Source organism: Aptenodytes patagonicus, chromosome 3, assembly GCF_965638725.1.
Source record: "Aptenodytes patagonicus chromosome 3, bAptPat1.pri.cur, whole genome shotgun sequence".
Classification (NCBI taxonomy): domain Eukaryota; kingdom Metazoa; phylum Chordata; class Aves; order Sphenisciformes; family Spheniscidae; genus Aptenodytes; species Aptenodytes patagonicus.
The window spans coordinates 26589795-26613946 of record NC_134951.1 but is presented as its reverse complement, the minus strand read 5'-3'; the positions used below and the strand labels follow the sequence as shown (position 1 = coordinate 26613946).

The window sequence follows — 24152 nt, the reverse complement described above, 5'->3', positions numbered from 1 at the left end:
GTAAGTTTAAACCACTACAATTTTGAACTAATGATTGTTCTGCATACAGTGTGTAGTTAAGCTAGGTTAGTGGATGCTAAAAATTTACATAAGCTCAAAGGAAGACAGTCAAAATTAATGGAAGAGAAATCAGTTAGGGTCTTTGGTTCAGGAAGCTTCTGAACTACAAGTTATTGGGTTTGAGAAAGTGTTATGTAGTAAGGAAGTGTTACTACTTGCTTTCTCTGATTTTATACATTTCCTAGATATCTGCTATTGGTCACACATCCTTTTGGATGTGTGGATCCTTTCAGTCTGACCATTTACAATCAAATATCCCTTATGCAGCTATTCATCATTAATTCTTAATACATACATTGTATAACACCACAGAGGTGTTTTTTTTTTTAAATCCCTGTCTCTTCCCTGTACCTTCTTTCTTCTTTGAGCCAGACTGGAGAGCAAAAAAAATCAAATGCTGCAGGGTGAATCATGTGAGAGGTATGCCTACACAAGTACTGTTCCCACTGCCTTCTTCCTGCATTATGGAGTCCCTGATAATGATCTATTACTGTTGTACTGAAACCATCTCAGCCTTTTCTCATAGGAGAGATGCTCCAGTCTCTTTATCATCTTAGTGGCTCTTTGCTGGACTCTCTCCAGTATGTCTATGTCTCTTTTGTATGGGAGAGTCCAGAACTGGACCCAGCACTCCAGGTGTGGCCTCCCCAGTGCTGAATAAAGGGGAAGAATCACCTCCCTCAGCCTGCTGACAACACTCCTCCTGATGCAGCCCAGCCTACCATTCACTGGCTTATGTTCAACCTGGTGCCCAGCAGGTCCTTTTCTGCCAAGCTGCTTTCCAGCTGAGTGGCCCCCAGCATGTACTGGTGCATGGGGTTGATCCTCCCCAGGTGCAGAACTTTGCACTTCTCCTTGTTGAGCTTCATGAGGTTCCTGTCAGCCCATTTCTCCAGCCTGTTGAGTTCCCTCTGGATGGCAGCATGACCCTCTGGTGTATCAGCCACTCCTCCCAGTTTGGTGTCATCTGCAAACTTGCTGAGGTTAGATGCTGCCCCATTATCCAGGTCCTTAATGAAGATGTTAAACAGGAACAGTATTGACCCCACGGGTACACCTCTAGTCACTGGCCTCCAACTAGAGTTTGCGGGGCTGATCACCATGCTGAGCCCGGCCATTGAGCTACTTTCCAGTCCACCTCACTGTCTGTTTATTCAGCCCATAGTTCATAGTTATAGGTAAGTATGTGCAAGAAAGAATTTTCTGAATGGTGTTGGTTTAGAGACATTGATTTGCTAGTGTAGTGTTAGATGCAAATTTTTTAGAGCTAACCTGACAAGCATTATCCCAAGAGCTTAATTGCTTCATATGTTTTCATTCTTGTCATCTGAATTCTGAAATCTAGGGCTGGCTGAACATCCTTGGGAGCGCTACAGCTCAGCTGTCTTCTGAAGAGGAGTTGTGCCTGTAAGTGTGTATTGATGGATATGATCCTGATATGGGAGAGCCCACCAGATTTTATCGGGTCAGAAGATACCCATCTAACCTTTCCTATGCCTTAGGACACATGCTTTCTTGGTTGGGTTGCAGACAAGGAGAGATGCATAGTTTCCTGAATCTGGCTTGGTGCGTAGAAGAAACCAAGATAAGCCTAAACTGTGCTCTGGGCTGGAAACACTGGTTGACAGAACTGCAGCCAGCTAGTGAGAGATAAAAACTTAGCCCTTGTCATGGGAGTTTTGGGTGGGGTGGCTTCAAGAATAGAACCCTATCACTCAGTACTTGGCTGGATGGGCAGAGTGAGATGGATAGCAGTTTTTATTTTTAGATTTCTGTTCTATGGCATCTGCCCTTCCTTATCTTAGGTAAATCCATTCCTGTTGATACATATTAAAAAATGTGCACACACACTTTTTGTGCAGTGTGCATATTATGCAAATATGCACAAACATGCTATCAGCATGCTACTGACTGAAAGCTTAGAGAATTAAGCATAGCTGTTGTGATTGCTATTGAATGATTTAGGTGTCTGGAAAGCCCTGGAAAAAGAAGGAAATATCATAAAAAGCCTGTATTTTCTTTGAAAGATACTTTTAAACATGTAATTTTTTTTTGGGGGGGAGGGAGGAGGAAATGCTATATAGAAGAAATCTGCAATTTGAATGAAAAATTCACAGGAACTTGTTATCATTTTCCAAGTGTGTGGAGCCAATTAAAAAAATTTCTCTTTCTACACAGGAGACCTAGCAGCAAAAATTAGTTGGGTAGTTTCACCTTTGTCTTGATTTTTTTTCACAGCTTGTAAAAAACACTGCAAATGTGATATGAGTGGCAGTCTCTGCACAAGAGAGGCCAAGGACTAGAATAACAAGGTAGTTTGTAGGTCAAGAGAAAAGGGCGAATCAGTAGAGTTGGAGTAAGAAACTTGCACAGCCTGGATACTCTGTTTAACTTGGTCAGTGCTGTTAGTCTTGTACTTTAATGAACACTAAATTCACTGAGAAAAGGTAGAAAAGAAGTAATAGAGGAAAGGCCAGATGGATCCAGGCACTGGAAATGTGATAAAGAACCTTTCACCTCAACTGGTATTTCACAATAAAGCAGACCCTTTCAAAAGAAGTTAGAGTTTCTGCAATTAATCTAGCCAAGGTCAGAAATTCTTATAATTATTAATATCTATTGACTCTTCAGTGACCTCTGAAGAATATAGTCTTGGTCCCACTTTATGATGGACAGGTGCAAAATCGCCATAGTATTTAACACTTTTAGCAAACTTGGGAAAGTGCAGGAAATAAATGTAAATAAATATTGAAATAAATCAGATAATGATTCTGACTTAAGGCTGAATTTAGACTTTTCTAAGTTCAATGTGCTGTTGTCACTTCATTGCTAAGACCATTTAATGTAAAGGTTGATATTTTCCAGTGCATTCTGGATGATTTTTCTTAAAAATATTATTCCTCCATTAACCATATGTACTTCCCAGAGAAGTCCAAATAAAGTGCACAGTTCAGATTAAAGTCTATATTAATTTCCTGAGGGCAAATTTATTAAGCAGCAGAAGACAAAACATTCAAAATAATTTGAAACAGGAATATTCTGTAGCAGGGAAGGAGAAAGAAATATTTCCTTTTTCCTGTGCTCTGAATACTTTCTCCTCACTCATTGCTACTTTTTATTATCAACTATTTACTTTCTTCTGTGGCATCTTTGGGTCCAAATACCAGGAGGGCTATATTGTGATATATGTAATTGTATTGTGATATATGTATTGTGATATATATTGTAATATGTCTTATTATTTCTGTCTGTTATTTTGTGTTAGCAGTATGCTGGATGGTAAAGATATAAAATAAGACACAACGCTGATTTATTAATGATCTTACTTTCTAAATAATGTCCATAAATATTTCAACATATGTCGAGCAACAACATAAATAGGTGTTATATGGATAGGTGTGCTAAGTTAATGAAATAGAGAATGTTTTTAATGTGTCTATTTACTGCAAGAAGTTAACACTGCACTATCTCAAGGTTCATTTTTAATACTTCACTATTTTGATGATGAATGTATTTGAAGTTAGAACTCCATTTTTAATGAAGTAGTTATCCTGCTTGACCATACAGAGCTTTGAAGTTCAATTTTTTTCATTAATTCATCTATGTTAGTGAAGTGAATTTCAAGACTTCAAAAAAAGATATGGTCCTAATGCAGTGTAAATAAGACAAAACATGAGCTAAACAATCAACAACAACAACAAACCAACCAACCAAACAAAAAACACTGAAAAAACAGAATGCTAGTGAGTTGGGAAATAAGTCTGCACAATAACAAGACAAACTGTGAAGGTCTTTTTAATATGTAGCAGGTAATACAGCATAGCATTAGTACAATTTAAAAGTAGCTCATCTCTGTGTTAATTTCACAATATAAACAGTTCTATTTGGAAAGCGTTGAAGTCATTTGGATTACACAGTTGTTGTTGAAAGAATAGAGTTGAAATACTCACCTGACCTGAGTGATACTCACATGCCCCTCAGCGTTTGCAGTACTACAGTTTTTCTTTGTTGTCTGTTTTGCAGAATAAATATGTAACTTTTGAATACACAAGTAAGTGCACGGAAATTTATAAGGTCAGATACAGAACACTTTAGTCTGATCATGATTTCCTTATGTTCATGTAGGCATAATTCTTTAAAGGATTTACTGTAATTATAAGTAATAAAAAATGATAGTGATAGGAAATGATCTAGGATAAAAATTGCCTAATGAACAATTCCTGGATTTTGTAAAAAAGCTGAACATAAGGCACTATCAGAACTTCAGCGAACACGTAGAGGTATGAGTTAGCCAAACTCCCTTAAAAGATCAGCTACCTTTTAACATCATTCAAATAGTTAGATCAGCAACGAACTTTTATTTTCCCTGTTTTAGAACTCATGGGTGGGTATACAAATTTCCTTTGTTGAGTTTATTCCTTCAAACTGGCAGATGACACTTACATGTTATAATGAGGAAGCTGAGATTCATGGTCATTGGGAAGGAAGTCCTGGTTCCTGGCCCAGTAAACAGGTAAGTGCTGTCTGGACTGACCACCGCACATGGGTAACAGCCTGGTTGGCCACCTTCCTGGTTTATATGTTGGAGCATTCTGAACATTACTTACTGCCACAGTTCCCTAGGTACCACGGGCATCCCTTACCTGTATGCCTAAATCACTTATTATTTCTTTACTAATATTTATGTTTACTTGTATCAGCAAACAGTAACTAGTGTGCTCATTCAACCACTGAAATCCAGCTATGTTTTCATGATGGATTTTGAATTTTATACTATTTTTTCCAAAAGATTATAGTCTGATTCTATTTTTAGTGTGGAAAGACTACAGTAGTTATGACTGAACCAAACAGAGAAAACATAATTACTATTGGCCTAAGAAGTTTTTAGAGCTTTTTTTAGTTCTTAGGAATTATGTCATCCTCTATAAATACTACGAATAAATCCTAAATGGTATTAGATACTATCAATATGAAAGATTGAAGTCACCTTGATGGTGCTTTTCTTCTCACTGGTTATACACTGAAAAGCTTACAGTCTCTTATAATCATAATTATTTCTGTGCCCTCTTTTTAATGTATAAAGCTTCTTGTTAGATGAGGACTTAAACTCTGGAGGTTAGTTTAGTATAATTTAAATACCAGAATCACATAAGCTATTAAGGTCCTTTGGATTTAACTGTAATTTTTCACTTCATAGTGATATAGCTAGATTCTGATTGCTTTCACACTGATCTAAACCAAGATAATAAGACCAAGAAACTTTGACTTGGTAACTTTTTGCATAGTTTTTGTGATACAGACAGGACTACTATAGGACAGGAGTGTTACTGAAACAATACATTTCCCATGTGTTTCTTAGCTATAAAGTGACAGTATCGTTTGAGTTTCTGGGAATTTTATCTCCTGCATTATGCACCTGTATCTGAATTTTGTACCTGTACTAAACTGCAAGTTCAGTTTTTTTCTATCGAATTGCTGAAGCATTTTCTTTAACAAGTTTGGTACAAGTCTGGATGAATGAGAACAGAGGTGAGAGCAGGATCTGGCCCAGTCACTTCAAAGAAAGCCTACTTGTGAACTCGTAACACATAATCAGTTAAGCTGTTTATTTTCTGTTCTAAAAATACCAAATACTGTAGAAACATCACTATAAATGCAACATTCTCTCTGCAAAGGATATAGGTAACTCTTCAAGAAAAGTAATATAATTAGAGCTTCCAAAAAGATTCCAAGAAATCTTCACAGTAGGAAAAGCAATGATTATTCAGAGTAAACTATTAAGACATGCCAGGGAAGTGACAGCAGTAAGATGTCTCTTGCAACAGCCAGCTCCACCAGACCTCGCCCTGTGACTCCTATTGCTCATTCTTGTTTGAAACCTTTCATTTACAGCCCAGGTTGTGGTCTACTGAGAAGACATTGCTCACTCACAAGGGCCATAGGGCCCTTATGTCCTTGGTGTACACAGTAGCTGCACAGCATTGTGATAAGAGCTTTTTCCCAAGGACTTACGTTGAGATAAAGAATGAGGATATCCAACTCATCCAGACACACAAATTTGACCTTAGACTCCAGATGTCTCCTGAGGTCAGATCTGGACAATTCTGGAATGTATTGCACATCCCTAGGTTCTAGCGAGGGTGTATGTTTGCTGTCTTCACTTCCATAGGTACCCCTCTCCTTACAGAACTCTGGCAAGCTTGGAGAACTGTGCTAGTAACAGCCAGGCCAGATCTCAAGAAACAGCCCTGCTGGGGACCTGACCTGGGATCTATGAAGTATTATCATAAAATCATAGGATCACAGAATCATAGAATCGTATAATAGTTTGGGACCATTAAAGGTCATCTAGTCCAACCCCCCTGCTGTGGGCAGGGATATCTTCAACTACATCAGGTTGCCTAGAGCCCCATCCAACCTGACTTTGAACACTTCCAGGGACAGGGCACCTACCACCTTTCTGGGCAACCTGTTCCAGTGTTTCACCACCCTCAGCGTAAAAAATTTCTTCCTTGTATCTAGTCTAAATCTACCATCTTTTAGTTTAAAACCATTACCCCTTGTCCTGTTGCAACAGGCCCTGCTCAAAAGTTTGCTGCCATCTTTCTTATAGGCCCCCTTTAAGTACTGAAAGGCCACAGTAAGATCTCCCCGGAGCCTTCTCTAGGCTGAACGACCCCAACTCTCTCAGCCTTTCCTCACAGGAGAGGTGTTCCATCCCCCTGATCATTTTTGTGGCCCTCATCTGGACCCGCTCCAACAAGTCTTTCCTGTGCTGAGGACTCCAGAGCTGGACGCAGTACTCCAGGTGGGGTCTCACCAGAGCGGAGTAGAGGGGCAGAATCACCTCCCTCGACCTGCTGGCCACGCTTCTTTGGATGCAGCCCAGGATACGGTTGGCCTTCTGGGCTGCGAGCACACATTGCTGGCTCATGTCCAGCTTTTCATCCACCAGGACCCCCAAGTCCTTCTCGGCAGGGCTGCTCTCAATCCCTTCATCCCCCAGCCTGGATTGATACTGGGAGTTGCCCCGACCCAGGTGCAGGACCTTGTCCTTGGCCTTGTTGAACCTCATGAGTTTCACACAGGCCCACTTCTCGAGCTTGTCCAGGTTATGGAGGAGTTTCTGGTTTATCCTGCCAGCTGGTCTAGCTTGGGAGACAGAAGGGGTTTTCTAGTCCTTTTCATTAAAGGAATCTAGGGATAGAAGTCCATGGAAAGAAAGTAGGACTGATTACTTGCCCGTATGACAGTGGAGTGTGGTGTGCAGATAAGCTAAAAGATGGTTTTATAGGGGCTTGTGTTTTGGGGATGTTAAGCAGTATGGGATAGCTTTTATGCTGTGGAGCATTCAAGCTGAAGTGTCGCATAGCCATGACCTGTCCATTCCAAAAAGCTTAAAGGCTTCAACAATATGTCTGTGATCCAGGATATAACAGTTGGCAGAGGGAACTGGGATAGTCCATGTTTTTGCGGTACTCTCTAGTAAGCCTGCATGAGATGATAGTGTAGAAACATCTAGTTGTTTTGCTTTCAAGCAGCCAAATTGCAGACTTCATCCACTCTTTCAATGAAATGAAATTAATTTCTGTGAGAGAATCAGTACATGGCCTGTATACCATATGGGTCCTACTTAACATCTCCATGCCCAAGCAATTCACTTTGCCACAGTGTAAATCACTTGATGGAGTCAGTATGACAACTCATCCCCAAACACTTCCTAGTGTAGGAAAATTACTGCATGAAACTTTAATGGGCATATTTTGCCCTTTTCACTTTTATTTTTAAATACAAAATTATCATGTATCTTTTCAAAGGTGAACAACAAGGAATGCCAGTCTTTTGAGTTCTTCATGAGAATTTTCATTCTTCTTCTAATTAAGTAATTCTGTTTCTACCCAGCCATATAAAGGACAAGTGTGTGAAAAATGATATCATATGGATGAAGAAAGACAATGTTCTACTCATTAATTTATCATTCTTAGAATGAGATTGCCATTCTTTTTCTTTCCTGTGGAAGGTGAAAACCTATGCAGATTCCTTTAAAATAGTATGATGAGTTAGAATATTTTTTAACTGGTCTTATGCTTCCATTATTTGAATTTAAAAGATCTGAAATACTTAAATAAAATATTAAGTAAGTGGATGACATTTGGATAGTTTCCCCATAACTGAAGGATCTAAAACATACTTGTAAGGATGCTTGTATACTTTGAAGAGTATTACAGAGTTATTAAATTAATTTCATGGTGTGTCTAATTGCAGTTGATCACAAAGCACATAGTTTCAAGAGGACTTGTAGTTGTGTAGAATGCAGACAGTAGAAAGACCTCTGTTAACCGTTATTAAATAATCTGTAAAGGTAAAGCATATCAATCTGAAATCTACTGAAAATCCAGTACCTCTTTTCAGTGAGGTTCACTAGCCATTTTTGTTGGGCTTGGGAGGGCCATGGTAGAAGAAGAAATCAGGTATTTAAAAAATATATTAGTTCGGCTACTTTTTATCTTCTGTGTTGTATTAAGATTAAATATCACTTTGTTTTGAAAAAGTTATTTAATTTGCATATGAACATTTTAGTTTGGATCACAAGTGCACTTCTGAGGTGACTCTCCCTATTGCCCACACATATGGAGCTTTCTTTTACCTTTTGGAGCAGTCCTAAAGCATGGAAACTATTTTCAGACACTAACCAGATTAGACTGCTGTTCAGCTGTTCATAAGTAGTTGGTCCACCAAACTAGGATAGAGTTAGTCTGGAGTAAATCTCTGTAAAAGCCTATAATGGTGATGAAGCTGTTTTCTCAGGTCTGCGAAGACTCCTCTTCCCAGGAGCGCCAGAGGGAGTATACCGCAGCAGTGCTCCCCTCCCCTTGGCCCCCTGTTGCATAGACAGACATTCCATATATAAGGAAAGACTTAGCTGATGTAAAGTAGTTACAGTAAAATAACTCTTCAAACAGGAATTAATAAAACTTGTATGTTGCTGATCTTTTCTTTCATAAGCCCATCCTATTCCCACTGTCTTTTTCATAAGGAGTACAAAATAAACCAATACATTGATACTGCAGTAGTACTTTAGCTGGTGAAGTTTTCAATAAATCAATATTAATGCAGCATATTTAACTATTTATCCCACTTTAGTAAACACTTATAAATTTCTAGAGGTTCTCCCTTTAAATATCTATTGGCTTGCTTTTTTAAATGTCATATTCTATTTAAAACATTACTGGATTAAAGTGTGATGTTTAAGCTGTACTTTGGTAGCAACAAATGAATAGAAAGCCAAATCTATGGTGGGCTGATTGTCTTCCATTCAAACCAGATTTTATTCTAATTTCTGTGAAGTTACAGTCTTTTAACTATAATCAGACTTAGTGCTCTAGTTAAAGTGCTAGTTTCATCACTGTATCTTCTAAAAACTATGATCTTAAATGAGTTTATCAAAGTTTTTCTTAGTTTCTCTTTAGTAAACTCTTCACTATACATTATATCTTTCTTCTCTTTCCAATGACATTGATGCAGTGACTACATTCTCCTTGTAATCACAGAATGAAATGTAACTTCTAAGTAAAGGCTAAATAAATCTGACTGAACATCATATTTGGAATTGGATATCTTTCTATTTGCTATTAATTGTAAGTGTGCACGCCGTAGACATTTATGTATTTGTATGAACACATTACATGCATTTATAAGTATACAGGTGCTCAAGATAAGATGAACAAGAAGTAGTACAAGGAGTGTGTGAGTTGGATAAAAGGGACAGGTTACCATCTTACCTACTCAAGGATTGTGCGTCAAATGATGGTGCCTTTAGAATGAACTTGAGAAATGGCATGCATTTTTGCCTTCACAAACATAGGGAGAAATGAAAAAACAAACACAATGATGAAGCTTTAAGAGCCACATGGTGTGGTTCACGGCTAGAATCATAAACTTTACTTCTTTGAAAGACTGGTGAAAAGGATCCAGTTCCAAGTGTACTGCAGAGTGACCTGTTCTGCGCAGAGACTTGTTAGCTGATGGAAGTTATGCACGTAGATTTCTTAGATTGAAGAAATCTAAGAAAAGGGAACAGAATGGCTATTGTTCAGGCTTCTTATTAGTTTAGTTTGTAACTCAATCTGCCAACCACCACCCAACTTTTATTTTGGTAAAACTGTTTCATTCAGCAGGCATGTCTTCCTTTTTTACTGTTAGAGGGAAATGTGTGATCATTTTAAAAAGTTTTTTTCCAAACATTTCAAACTCTTTTTGATATACTGATATTTTTTAAAAAGTATTAATCATACTGCCTAATAAATATGAGCTGTAATACAAGTGAGTGAACATTCAGTGTGTGATACAAGCCAAGCTAGAAAGGAAAATGAGATGCTGAAAAAGAATCCATTTATTCAGTCTCTCAGAGATTCAGATTTGTAACACATAAGACAGATGAATGTTCATATATATGCATATGTTTTGTACTGCATAGTTCAATTCTGGAGCCTGTTGGGATATCTAAGACAAGGAAAAATGAAATTCATAGTTCAGTGATGCCCTTAAAATTCCTTTTCTGCCTAAAAAAAGAGAGTATTGCTTATGACTTGATTGACTGTGCAGGACATTAATTTTAAATAGATTTTGTCTTTTCCTAGTCATCAATTTAGCAAGCAGCATAGGACATCTTTTCTTTTGGAAACCAAGTTCAGAGAGTTTCTCCTGGTTTGCATGAGTGACAATATATATTTTATGACCTTTCATGTTTCGTATTGAGATAAAAGTATTACTGACTTCTCTTTCTTACTTTTATGGTCATTTGCTATAAGCCAGCACTTCGAGCAAATTGAAAGGCCTATGTGATGCTTGGCAATCTGTGGCACGTACCATGAAGAAGTACCAAATGACTGCATATATCAAGACACTGCAACTAGTGCTTATTTTAATATGAAAATCTATATGAAACTCAGCCAAGTATGCTGTGTGATATAACTGGCTCAGTACAACCTACTCTTGTAAAAGCATTCTTTCTGATGTAAGAGCTGAATCCCAGTGGGTGATTATTTCCTCTGTGATTAGAATATATTTTGAATCCTATTATAGATAGGCTGGGTTGTGAGTTGAATGATATCTAGTATTTTTCTTAAAGCCTTCACTGTATGAATCAAATAGATATGTTAGAATCTTACTAGTTCTCATTTTTAAAACAGAAAAATGCCATTCCTCATATATGCTGGGGAAAAAAAAAAAAAGATGAGTTGCTCAAAAATAAAGTAAAAAAAAATTAAATGAAATAAATAACAAGTCTCAATTCATTATCTCATTTTGGAGATATTTTTTGACAGTTTGGAGCTTGAATATTAAATAAGCTTTGTGATATTGGGCCCCATATTTGACTATTATGCCTTAAATCTCCAGCAAGTTTAAAGTAAAAATAGCAGATGAAGTATCAGCTACCTTCAGAAAAAAAGAACCCTGAAAAATATCTTGATGTTCAGCTAACTCAATAATCTGTTAAACTGTTTTCTTTTCATTTTCAGACAAACAGAACATATAATAAAATTCATTACTAAAGCTTATATTTACTCTTTTCTGCTACTGTAAACTTAATGGATTGTAATCTAGATTTGAATTTTACTCAAGGGCAACACTCAGCCTCCTTGAATAACATCAAAATTATATTAAGTACCATTAAGTGAAATGGTAAACAGTTGAGAATGTAAATCTACAGTATTTCTCAATGCTACCCTTGAATATACAAAGTATTTAATAAAATTATGTCAAACATACCACTAGACAGCTCTTACAATAAAAATATCACAAGTATCTTCAATCACATTTGATAGTCAAACTGTTCTACTTTTAAGAAAACTGTAAACTACACAAAAGTTTTCATGAAAAAGCCCCTGCATCTGCCTGTTCATATTAATATGACAGCTTGTGTATGAGTGGGTTGAGCCACAGATTTTAAATGTGATTTCTATCTCTGAAATATTTCCTCTGAATATTTGGGGTCACCTAAAATGCCACCTACCCATTGTTATAGACCTCCATAAATGAAGTATATTTCTATAGCCGAGAAAATCTCATCTAGTTTTCCTTTTAATAACTACAGTTGCACTTATGCAGTATCCGTAACAGGTGCTTTCCTGAAATACCTATCCTGTAAGTAAATGTGCTTTCTCCGGGAAAAGTTTAAACAGGTTTTGTCAACTCATTCAACATATGCAATAGCTATTATACAGACCACAGCAGACACATGCATTGTTTCCTAGTCCCATTTTTCTTTTCAAATAATTATTTAATGGATTGTTTACATAGACAAATATAAGACATGAAATGTCAGGAATTTCCAAGCAGATGCTTAATTTTGTTTATTTGGTCTTTGGGAAATTTTAGGTCCTTCTGGACCAGGGTGTGGATGGAGCTAAAGGTTGAAGCAGAATTTGAGTAAGCAAAGGGTCATACTTTCCCCTCACAACTTCTCATCAATAGTCTGCATCTGAATGGAGATGTACATATAAAACTGCTCCCCTTGGCTTGTCCGCTTCCCCTCGCCCTCTTTAAAGTCAAACATTTACACTGTCATATCCTCCTTTACGCTGGGAGAAAAAGAGTAGTCCTTAACCTTCAATGTGAAACCACTTTCGTGGTGCAGTGACTGCAAAAATTACGGTGTTAGCCTTGTAAGGAAAACAGAAGAGGGAGGATAGTTTCACAGTACAGTAGTTCTTCTTATTACTAGAGATGTGTAATAATACAGGATGCCTAGTATTCTACACACAGTTTATTCAGTAAATACCATAATTATTTTGTCTTTGCAAGAAGACATCGTTATCAGGATTGTAACAGAGAAAACTATGCAGTTGAGCAGCTGCTGAATCAGCAAAACACTTAAATCTGTGCTTATGTTTTGCTTGCTTCAAAGGGATAATTTAAAACTTTATTTAAACTTAAGCAGAAGTAATAAGACTACGTGCATTAAAATCCATGCTCTACAAAAATGAAGTCTGGTTATACTTGCATAGTTCTTACCTTTTTTAGAGCACTGAGACGTCAATAAAAATTAGCAACATGGCCCCTCTGACAGAAGTTATGCCACTATACATTAATAATTTTGGTAACTAATATTTTTAAAAAACTTTAAAAATATAACTTTGTAGCAGTGCAATCATTAGAAGAAAAAAAAGAATAGTATTTGAAAAACCAAATCCTTCCATCTGCCTGCATGCAGATTTAATCTGTTGGAACACAGTAAGAAACAACTTTATTAAGCTTCATACTCTGAAAGATTTCAGATTAATTTCCATTGTCTAAAACTACTCAAATATTATGACATTTTAAATATGAAGTAAGGTAGCAGCAATAGATTCAAATTATGATATGAAGTTGATATTATTTCTAAAGGGCTTTGGTATTTGTGTTTTCTATTTGTGCCGAAGGCCTAGATGTCTAGATGTGACAAACAGTGAGACAGAAGACTCAAAAAGTTTCATAAGAGGGAGTAGAAGGCCAGTCAATATATCAGTAATACTCTGTTTATTATCTGTGCTAACATACTCTCTGTAGATCCCTAGCTAAGTACTAAATAGGTTTGGTAAGTTTTTGTAGTTCTAAGGTGACAGCATGTGTATTTAATACTTGAAAAAAATTGCCATATTCCCTCGAAACCTTGTCTTGCTATTCTTATCATATTAAACATTATTTATCTGAACTCCCTTCAGTGGTACTTATTTATATGACTAAAATATGTTCATGTGGATAAAGTCTGCAGAAGGGGCTTCTTCATGTATTATATATGCACGTATACCATGCATGCAAAACTGTAACCATGGACTTCCGGAGGGCAGACTTTGGCCTCTTCAGGATGCTGGTTGAGAGAGTCCCTTTGGAGACAGTCCTGAAGGGCAAAGGGGTCCAGGAAGGCTGGACGGTCTTCAAGAAGGAAGTCTTAAAGGCGCAAGAGCAGGCTGTCCCTGTACGCCATAAGAAGAACAGGCGGGGAAGACGACCGGCCTGGCTGAATGGGAAGCTTTTTCTGGGACTCAGGAAAAAAAGGAGAGTTTACCACTTGTGGAAGAAGGGGCAGGCGACTCAAGAAGAGTACAGGGATCTCGTTAGGTCGTGCAGAGAGGAAATGAGAAAGGCAAAAGCCCAGCTAGAACACAATCTGGCCACTGTCGTTAGAGACAACAAAAAAAGTTTTTACAAATACAGTAATGACAAGAAGAGAGCCAAGGAGAATCTCCATCCTTTATTGGATGCGGGGGGGAACATTGTCACTGAGGATGAGGAAAAGGCTGAGGTACTCAATGCCTTCTTTGCCTCAGTCTTTAACAGGCAGACCAGTTATCCTCAGGGTATTCAGCCCCCTGAGCTGGAAGACAGGGGCGGCGAGCAGGATGAACCCCCCATAATCCAAGAGGAAGCAGTGAACGACCTGCTCTGCCACCTGGACACCCACAAGTCTATGAGGCCGGATGGGATCCACCCGAGGGTGCTGAGAGAGCTGGCGGAGGAGCTCGCCAAGCCACTCTCCGTCATTTATCAGCGGTCCTGGTTAACAGGGGAGGTCCCGGACGACTGGAGGCTTGCCAATGTGACGCCCATCTACAAGAAGGGCCGGAAGGAGGATCCGGGGAACTACAGGCCTGTCAGCCTGACCTCGGTGCCGGGGAAGATTATGGAGCGGTTCATCTTGAGGGCGCTCACAAGGCACGTGCGGGACAACCAGGGGATCAGGCCCAGCCAGCATGGGTTCATGAAAGGCAGGTTGTGGAGGAGTGGCTGATACAGCAGGGGCATGATCTAGTATCCCTGAGCAACCCATGTTTTGAGCAATAGCAGGGGCGCGCTGATAAAGACGACTGACCATCCTTCACTGAGCAGAAGAAGGAACCTCGCCAGCAGATAAACAACAAAAGCGGAGCTACATCCGGGACGGGGAGGGGGCGAGGGTCAGCGTGTCCAGCCGTCAGCCTCCAATGAGGAAGGAGTTGTGAGCGCGTGTATAGCTGTAGTTAACCAATCATAGGTTGTTATGAAGCGCGTGCCTATAGTAGATAACTATATAAGCCCTGTTATAAGCATGAATAAAGGAGAATGACCATACTCACATTGAGAACTGTCGTTACTCCAGGATTGCAACTCCTGCTCCGCTGTCAACACCGATCCGAGTAAACTCCGACAGCAGGTCCTGCTTGAGCAACCTGATCTCCTTCTATGACCAGATGACCCGCCTAGTGGATGAGGGAAAGGCTGTGGATGTGGTCTATCTGGACTTCAGTAAGGCCTTTGACACTGTCTCCCACAGCATTCTCCTAGAGAAGCTGGCGGCTCACGGCTTAGACAGGTGGACTCTGCGCTGGGTCAAAAACTGGCTGGACGGCCGGGCCCAGAGAGTTGTGGTGAATGGAGTTACATCCAGTTGGTGGCCAGTCACGAGCGGTGTTCCCCAGGGCTCAGTTTTGGGGCCGGTCTTGTTCAATATCTTTATCAATGATCTGGATGAGGGGATCGAGTGCACCCTCAGTAAGTTTGCAGACGACACCAAGTTGGGCGGGAGTGTTGATCTGCTCGAGGGTAGGAAGGCTCTGCAGAGGGACCTGGACAGGCTGGATCGATGGGCCCAGGCCAACTGTATGAGGTTCAACAAGGCCAAGTGCCGGGTCCTGCACTTCAGCCACAACAACCCCATGCAGCGCTACCGGCTTGGGGAAGAGTGGCTGGAAAGCTGCCCAGCAGAGAAGGACCTGGGGGTGTTGGTCGACAGCCGGCTGAACATGAGCCGGCAGTGTGCCCAGGTGGCCAAGAAGGCCAATGGCATCCTGGCCTGTATCAGAAATAGTGTGGCCAGCAGGAGTAGGGAAGTGATCGTGCCCCTCTACTCGGCACTGGTGAGGCCGCACCTCAAATACTGTGTTCAGTTTTGGGCCCCTCACTACAAGAAGGACGTTGAGGTGCTGGAGCGTGTCCAGAGAAGGGCAACGAGGCTGGTGAGGGGTCTGGAGAACAAGTGTTATGAGGAGTGGCTGAGGGAACTGGGATTGTTTAGCCTGGAGAAAAGGAGGCTGAGGGGAGACCTCATCGCTCTCTACAACTACCTGAAAGGAGGTTGTAGCGAGGTGGGTGTTGGTCCCTTCTCCCAAGTAACAAGCGATAGGACGAGAGGAAATGGCCTCAAGTTGCGCCAGGGGAGGTTTAGATTGGACATGAGGAAAAATTTCTTTACCGAAAGAGTGGTTAAACATTGGAACAGGCTGCCCAGGGAAGTGGTGGAGTCCCCATCCCTGGAGGTATTTAAAAGACGTGTAGATGAGGCGCTTAGGGACATGGTTTAGTGGGCGTGGTGGTGTTGGGTTGACGGTTGGACTCGATGATCTTAGAGGTCTTTTCCAACCTTAATGATTCTATGATTCTATGTTTCTCTGATTCTACTCATTAGTAAGATATATCAACCTTGTTGCTTAAATGCCTCACACAATAAAGCACTTAGAAAATAGTAAGTAATGTAAATACAGGTATTTTCATAAAATAAATATTTCTCTGCAAAGTAGTTTTAAAATTTCTTTGGGTCAATACATGTAGAATAATTTTTAAAATTATATTTATTTATTATTAATCAAATTTTCTTAAGTTTTATACAAATTGCATAGGACACCATATGAAACACATCCTGTGGAGGGGGGTTCTGCAAAATGGCTTTTTGTAAAGTATTTCAATATCCTTTTAGTGCCTAAGAGGTTTTTCCTAAAATTATTTACATGATCTTTGCTCAATTCTAATCAAATACTTATTGACTGAAGATTGTCCTAGTAAGCGTTAATACAGTACACTGAGGAAATCAGTTTTCAAAAGACAGGCAGTATCTATATAATGATTTAGACAGTCTTATAAAGAAAATAAGTGCATCTATTAATATTATTTTTTTTCTAGAGAAAGTAAAAATGTAGATGAAAAGAAGCAAAATCATCTACTTTCTGTATCTCTGGTACATAGGTAGATTTAAGTGCCAGAAATCGAAGGCACTGATGTGAACTGAAGTAGTATTTCAAGCGAAAATAACTTAGTAGCTTCTAAACCAGATAAGAATTTTATTGAGAAAGTGACTAATTCCCATTTTATCTTTTTTCTTTTTTACATACACTTTTGTAATTTATTTCCAATTCATTTTAAAAAGGTAGTAATGTCATGAAGACTAAGGATACATTTTTCTAGTTTTATATTTGTTAAATAAACAACTTTTGCTTAAGATGGGGCACGGGAATTGACAAAGCATTTTTTTTGTTAAGAAAAAAAATTATCTGCTATCTTAGTCATAGAAAAATATGCAAATATGTTTGCTGTCTGCTTTTTACAGTTGGTAGATAAATATAGCTTGTATATTGTATACAGAAAATATGAGGAATTGCTTTTGAAAATGGGTAGGAAATGGACAGATTTTTTGAATGGTACAGAGTGCAAAATTATGAATGACTAAAAAGATACTCAGCAATTCAAACAGATACACATGTTAATAAATGCTTTGTAAGTTCACATATGTAATGAAACTGAATGAATCTGTGGAAGTTTGTCATTCACAACAATCAATAATAACAGAAGCAGTAATGGAGGAAGCACGTTGCTGTCCTTATTTAGAGCTTGGCATCTGGTACTTTGGTTTTGTCATACTGCTGGAATAATCTCCAGGTATTAATCTTCTGGACAGTGGTATTGAAAATTTCTCAGTATTGAATAGAGCTGATCTTACTTTATTGATCATAGTTATCTATCTTTCCTGGGATTCGACAGAATGCAAAGGAAATGTTTCATTCAGAATACTTGCATAAAATATCCTGTGTATCCTACATTGAAATATTGTACACATTGGATTCAACCATGCTGAATGTATATGAATAAGATTACTACTATTGATTTATGGTGAATATCAACTAGAATGAAGCAGTACTATATCATACTGTGTTTTAATGATTCACGTGGACTTGTTTCTCTTTTTCACAGACATAGCAAAATGAATTTTTCTTGATTGAAACTTTCAATTAGATAGTTAATTATGTAACTGAGAATGTTTAGCGTGTGTGATATCGCAGTTTTCTATGAAACAAACAACTTGCTTTAGTTCCTAGATGACTTTCATCTTGTCATGACTGCTTTTTCTTTATCATGAAGGATATAGTATATCATTATTGGGGAAAGCAATTTATGATAAATATCAATGGTAATTCACTTTTACAGTGCTTTGGTAAATGAAAGCATAAAGTGTATATTAATCATGAATTAAGAAGTGGAGGAAACACTTTTAATGTTTTTTTTTTCCCATGTACTGTTTTGCTGAACTAACAGCATTGTTAATTCCACATTTAAACTGGTCATACTTTGGGAACACACATATTTATCACACTAAGCTGTATGATATATTAGCAAACAAGGAAAATAACACAGTGTATTGTAATGCTAAAACAGCTTGGTTGCAATGAAATCTTCTTATATCAGGTAAGTGGAAGAAGAGGTTAGATTTTAAGCAAATTGTACCTGTAAGCTGGCTGTTTCTCCTGAAGGCTGTTACTGCCAGTAATAGTCCAGGGGTTCAGAGAACAGCAGAGTTACCTGGCTGTCTAGTTGTTTTTTCGTGGTTGCCTGGATAGATCTGCTCACTTGACCGAGAAGTACTGTGACATGTCCCTGGTCATCAAAAGCATCAGCATTACCTGCCAAAGGGGCAGTGTGTTTGCTGCTGTCATTTCCCATTTTGTGGACAGGTCAGGTCTCAGACAGAGCTCCCACAGAGCAGTGTCCAAGTCCTGTCCCAGTGAACATACACAGAACATAGACATCAAGGAGGATCTGCTCAGGGCATTTGCAAAAAATACTTGCAACTATAAAATCACATCCCTTTTCTCAAGCCTTGCAAGCCTTGCTTAACATATTCTGGTCCACTGAGATTCTGTACTTTAAGAAAAATTCTTAAGTGTCGAAAACTATTGTGAATTTTTTAATTAAGTAGAAGTTTTATAGAAATCACATTATTCCTTTTCTGTGTGCTCCAACTGATTTCTGAGTGAAGCTTAAGATGACTGTTTTGATGTCAAACTCCAGGATCGAGTTGCTCTTGATTACAAAAGACAGCCATCTCTTTTGCATGATTTCACTATAGGTTCTTTCATCCCTTTTACTTTGAAAGGAAAGGAAGCTGGCCAGTCAACTTTTTAAAATCTGAAGTAGCAAACATCGAGGCTAAAAGCTGTGTTAAAGATTGACAGAGCAGATCATCAAAGCTTTAATTAAATACCCTTTGTTGTTTAATTAAGGATGACTTGCAAAGAGGAAACAATGGATCCCAGCACTTTTCCTTTTCTGTCTCATAATTGCTCAAAGTTCTTATTACCTCTGATTGCCACTGTATTGCTACATTAAAATGTGCCAGAAAACAGTTTCTGAAGCTGTTCTCTGGCTTTGAGACCAGCTGGTACCATATGGCTTCTTCCATAAAGCTAAGCTCTCTTCCATCACCAAAGCAGGGAGACCACATTGAAAGTACCTGTTGGAAATGTTCCTTGGTCTGTATTAACCCGTGAGATGTGTGGAGACACAGTTTGGAGACTGTTATTTGGCTTGGGTCAAAACTGTGCCTCGGACTGTGCTAACAATGATGTGAATGATCACATGCTGGTATTTAGGCCTATTTAGGTCTTTTTAATTTAATAATATTGCTGTAACCTTTTATCTTTTTAGAGGGAGTTGGTTCTGGTTTTGCTTGGTTTGGTTTTCCATTAGAAATTCTAATTTAGTATAAGAAATTCTGTAGCTGTACCTTTGATCCACGGTTAACTTGAGTGATTTCCAGCATCTGAGTATACCTCGTAGCTGTGCCTAGGTGGGAGTATTCTCAGAGCAGACAGGTGCTACTGGGTCCATCTTATTTCTGCATGCTCTGCCCTGTGTTACAGAAACCACCCCAGAATTATGTGGAGTACCTTCAGGAGTTTTTACTTCTCAGGTTTGTCAATCATAATATAAGGTGTCTGTTGAGTTTTTGTAGGAAGGAATCTAACTTTGTCATGCAGATACATGACTCCTGTGGATGCCAGTAAGCTGCTATAATTTTGAATATACAAAATTCAGAGTTAAAAGTTGAGAATTGAGATGGATTTAGAGAGACATTTTAAATTTGCTTTTGTTTGCTTTTGTTATTTTGGAAGTTCAACTGCTAATTTTCCATTTGGAGAGAGAAAGAATGACAATAATTCTGTGCTTTCAAATATTCATCTGAGGTAGATGCCAAGAATACAAATTTTTAGATGAACCAGAAAAGACTTCATTGGGCTCAAAGGAAACATTATTCTTTACTCCCTAACAATAAATATGACAAAAGCATAAATAGAGAAAAAGTAAAGTACTATCTCAAATATTGCAAATGTAAGGGTTTTAAGTTTGTACATCAGTTTCAAGATGAAATGTGTTATGTCCTGCCTACATATGCATATAAGCAAAACCATGCACATACATCCTCAGAAAAATGGGTTTCCATATGGTTGTTTAGTCTCCTTTGCTTTCCCTCCCAAAATAACAGTTACATGTTTGCTAGCAGTAACAATTGTCAAAGGATGATAAATATCATTAATATTTTGCTACCCCACCTTAAAAAAATAAAAATAATTAAAATTTATTTCAAAAAAAATAACAAACTACTTCAGTCTTTTGAAGATGGTCACTTGACGTTGCCCATTTTTGCAGTTTGAAATAAATGCACTAGATACCTCTAAGAGTTTTAAAATACAGGACCTAGTAATTTAAATAATACATGAAGTCTCACAAAAAAACAAGTAGTTTTAACCAGCAAACTACTTGATCCCAGATAAATACTTTCTTTGTTGCTGAGATTATGGTATTACAAATGGCCTTGATGGCAAATGGAGTCTAATTTAAAACATCAAGTCAAACATCACCTACATCAATAGCATTCAGGAAAGTCTGCCTGTAAAGATGAGGTTACCTTGAAATTGTTTTGTTCTAATATATATTGAAAATATTTGTTCTGAATTAGACTTGTCCTGTGACAAAAGTTCTTTTTAGAGAGTATTTTACTCTTCGGTGATTACATTTAATGTTCATTAATGTTAGTAGGTTATTTACAGGCAGTTTCAGGAAAATAAATCCCTTTGCTGTTGTACAATGAGCTGTTGCTTGATGGATTTAGAGTCTCCTTCTCTGTGTTTCCATAATCAGAATTGTTACATATCAAGCAAAAGGACTAAGGAGCTTTCTTGCATCTTTATTCTAGGAGAGTTCTCTTCAACATTTTCCTTCGGCAAATCTGAGGACTGTAAAGAAGATTATTTTTTCTGTCTTTCTCTTTTATATCTCTAGGAACCTGTGATATAGTGATATTTTCCATGCCTCATGATCATTCTTTTTCTGTTTTGTCATCAATTTCTCATTTCGGGGATTTCCTAAAGGATTGTGAGAGAAGCAAATTATTAGTAAATTCAATTTGCAGACAACAATTTTTAAAAAAGCAACCTAAGGGCATCCTGTATGAAATTACACTTTTAGAAGTTCAGAAATTGTGAAGTGAAGAATTTCAATAGAGTACATCCCATTTGTTTCCTGTGTTAGAGGCAGCCAAGCCTGAATCACTGGTCATAAGAAGGTCAATAAAACAGCATTCGTTACTTGGAGAAGTGAGGCAGGACCATCTGTCAACTTCACCTTTTAATAAACTTTCCCAAAGGAGACACACTGCAAAAAAAAGGGAACTAGCTCATTTAGACGATTAGAATGACCCTCACAGTAACTTTGCCTTCATTCTCACTGGGATGTCTGTCACCACTTTGCTACTGTGAGGCTGTTTCCAGACATTTTACAAAAGCTCATGTGATTAAATGTTTCTTGGAAATGTTTTCACTTGAATTTAACCAGATTCCAAAATGAGTAAGGGCATTCGTGACAAAAGTCTGCAGGATCAAGCCTTTGTCTAGGGAAACTAATGTATTTTGTGATAAGTGAAATTCCGTTCTCTCTTCTGTGGGACTTGACCTTCAAGAAAATTGTTCATGAACAGGAAATAATTAATACGTAATTTGGCAGTTATTAATCACCAAGCTATAGGATATTGCATGCAAGAGTACTTTGCCATATGCCCTGTTGAAACTTTGTATTTGTGTATTGAAGAATATGAATTTAATCTGTTCAAAAGAAGAAAGGAAGCTCAGTGATTAGGACACATGGTTGAGTGAGGTCAGCCTTGAGTTTTAGCCTTTCCTGGCTAAAGCTTTTATGTATGACTGCTTTTTTATGTGGGTTTGGTGTTGAATGAAACTATTTTTTTATTTACTTAGACATGTCCCCCTAGATTTCAGTTTTGCTGCTGCATTGGCATGCGATAATACCAACAGGAGTAACTATTTAATCAAGGTTGGTTTACTGTGTTCTGTGAAGAAAGCAGCATGTAAAGACATTGTCAGATTCAATTCTAGTATATCAGCAGTATTTTTTCATTGTTTTGTTTGGTATTGATGATGATTATACTGGTAGTATAGTACATTTATTTTAGAATTGCAAGCGAGGAACAGTAATATATATTTTTTAATTTATTAACTATTATTGATTAACTATGAAATCCTGGACAAATCATTTCTCTTCTCTGCCTCAGTTCTGTAAAATAAAGATAAACAATCTTTAGTTAATTACAGAGATCTTCTTTAAGAATCAATGGGTTTTAAACACTTTGCAAATGTAAAAAATTGCCTCTGAGATAAATTGTATGGTTGTAGCAGAAGCATTTTTATTTGTGTTGAACATTAAACCTAAAAGCTGTGGTCAGCAAGCAACATGAGTTACATAAAAAAATACTGGTTTTCACATTAGTATTTATTAAAGGTACATGTCTGTCCAACTCAGTGCATGACAGATTTGAAATGGATATACACTCTTATGAACAGAATCATCATATTTACAGCTATATTTACTCATTTACGTGTTATAAGGAATCTTAAATATCTTGTCTGGTTCACTTACTGTCTGCTTTCTGAGACTGTTTGAAAAAGCATTTCAAGAACCTTTTAAATGTAGTTATCATTCTTACACAAACATTTTAATCTAGCTTTTAGCCTTTTATGAAGGATATCAATAATCTCAGTTATTTCATATAATACCGCTATAGAAGTTGGCAGCACTTCCTGTACCTTTGCAGGGGCAATGTTATGTATGCTAAACTGCTTCAGCTATGAGTGCCAACTTCTAATATTTCTTCTGCTGCTGAACTTTTCCCCAAATCCCTCATTCCAGAGAATTTGAAAACCAGAATTGTTTTCTTCCCATAATCTTCCTACTCCTTTCTGAGAGAAAAATAAACCAGTCTCCCTAGAGCATTGTATTGCAGTTGAAGGGAAAATCATGCTTCCAGAAATCTCTCCTTTCATTATGAACTAACAACAAAATATTACAATCATTTTCCACTTCCAAAACCTTTTCAAGAGTTACCTTTCCTTGCTTTCATACTGTACTCTAGTGAAATCCACAGAAGAAATAATGGAGATATCCGTAGGTTTTCCAGAAATTTGTGATTAATTCCAGAGTGGGAATCAGCTGATAGCTTCAACTCAGCACTTCTGAACATATTACCATAATAAATTATAGTATATGTAATTTTAAAGATCAAAACAAAAGATTGACTAATTCAGTGTACTGGCCTTAAAGAGTGTAAAATACTGACTTCCAAATTGTATTGGGAATGAATTTGACATATTGCTTTATTGGTTTTGTGAACGCATCTTTTCCATACTTGAATGATTCTCTGCACAGACTGCCAGAACTACATTTTTTCTTGCATATCTTACATAGGTGCTGAAGAATAGTAAATACTATGTGTATGAACTGTATGTTCAAAGATGTTTGACAAAGCTGAAGGAGATGAGAGGGCACACTAGAAAACAGGGAAAAAAAAGTAAAAAATCACCTTTTATTACTTCTTCTGCCAGTTACATTACCTTACAAACTAGGAATCTATTTCACCAAAGCTCTTCACAGCCTGCTTGTCAGAGGCATATATTCTGAGAGGAAAGACAGATTTTTCTTATGGCCACTGAAACAGAGAGACAGTCAGTCATCAG

At 37.8% G+C, this 24152-nt stretch overlaps 1 protein-coding gene across 1 annotated transcript in view; it reads left to right on the top strand.

Annotated features, from left to right (window-relative positions):
- Positions 1–24152, top strand: part of CSMD1 (CUB and Sushi multiple domains 1) — a 1284461-nt gene that overhangs the window by 492102 nt on the left and 768207 nt on the right. The window lies entirely within an intron of this gene.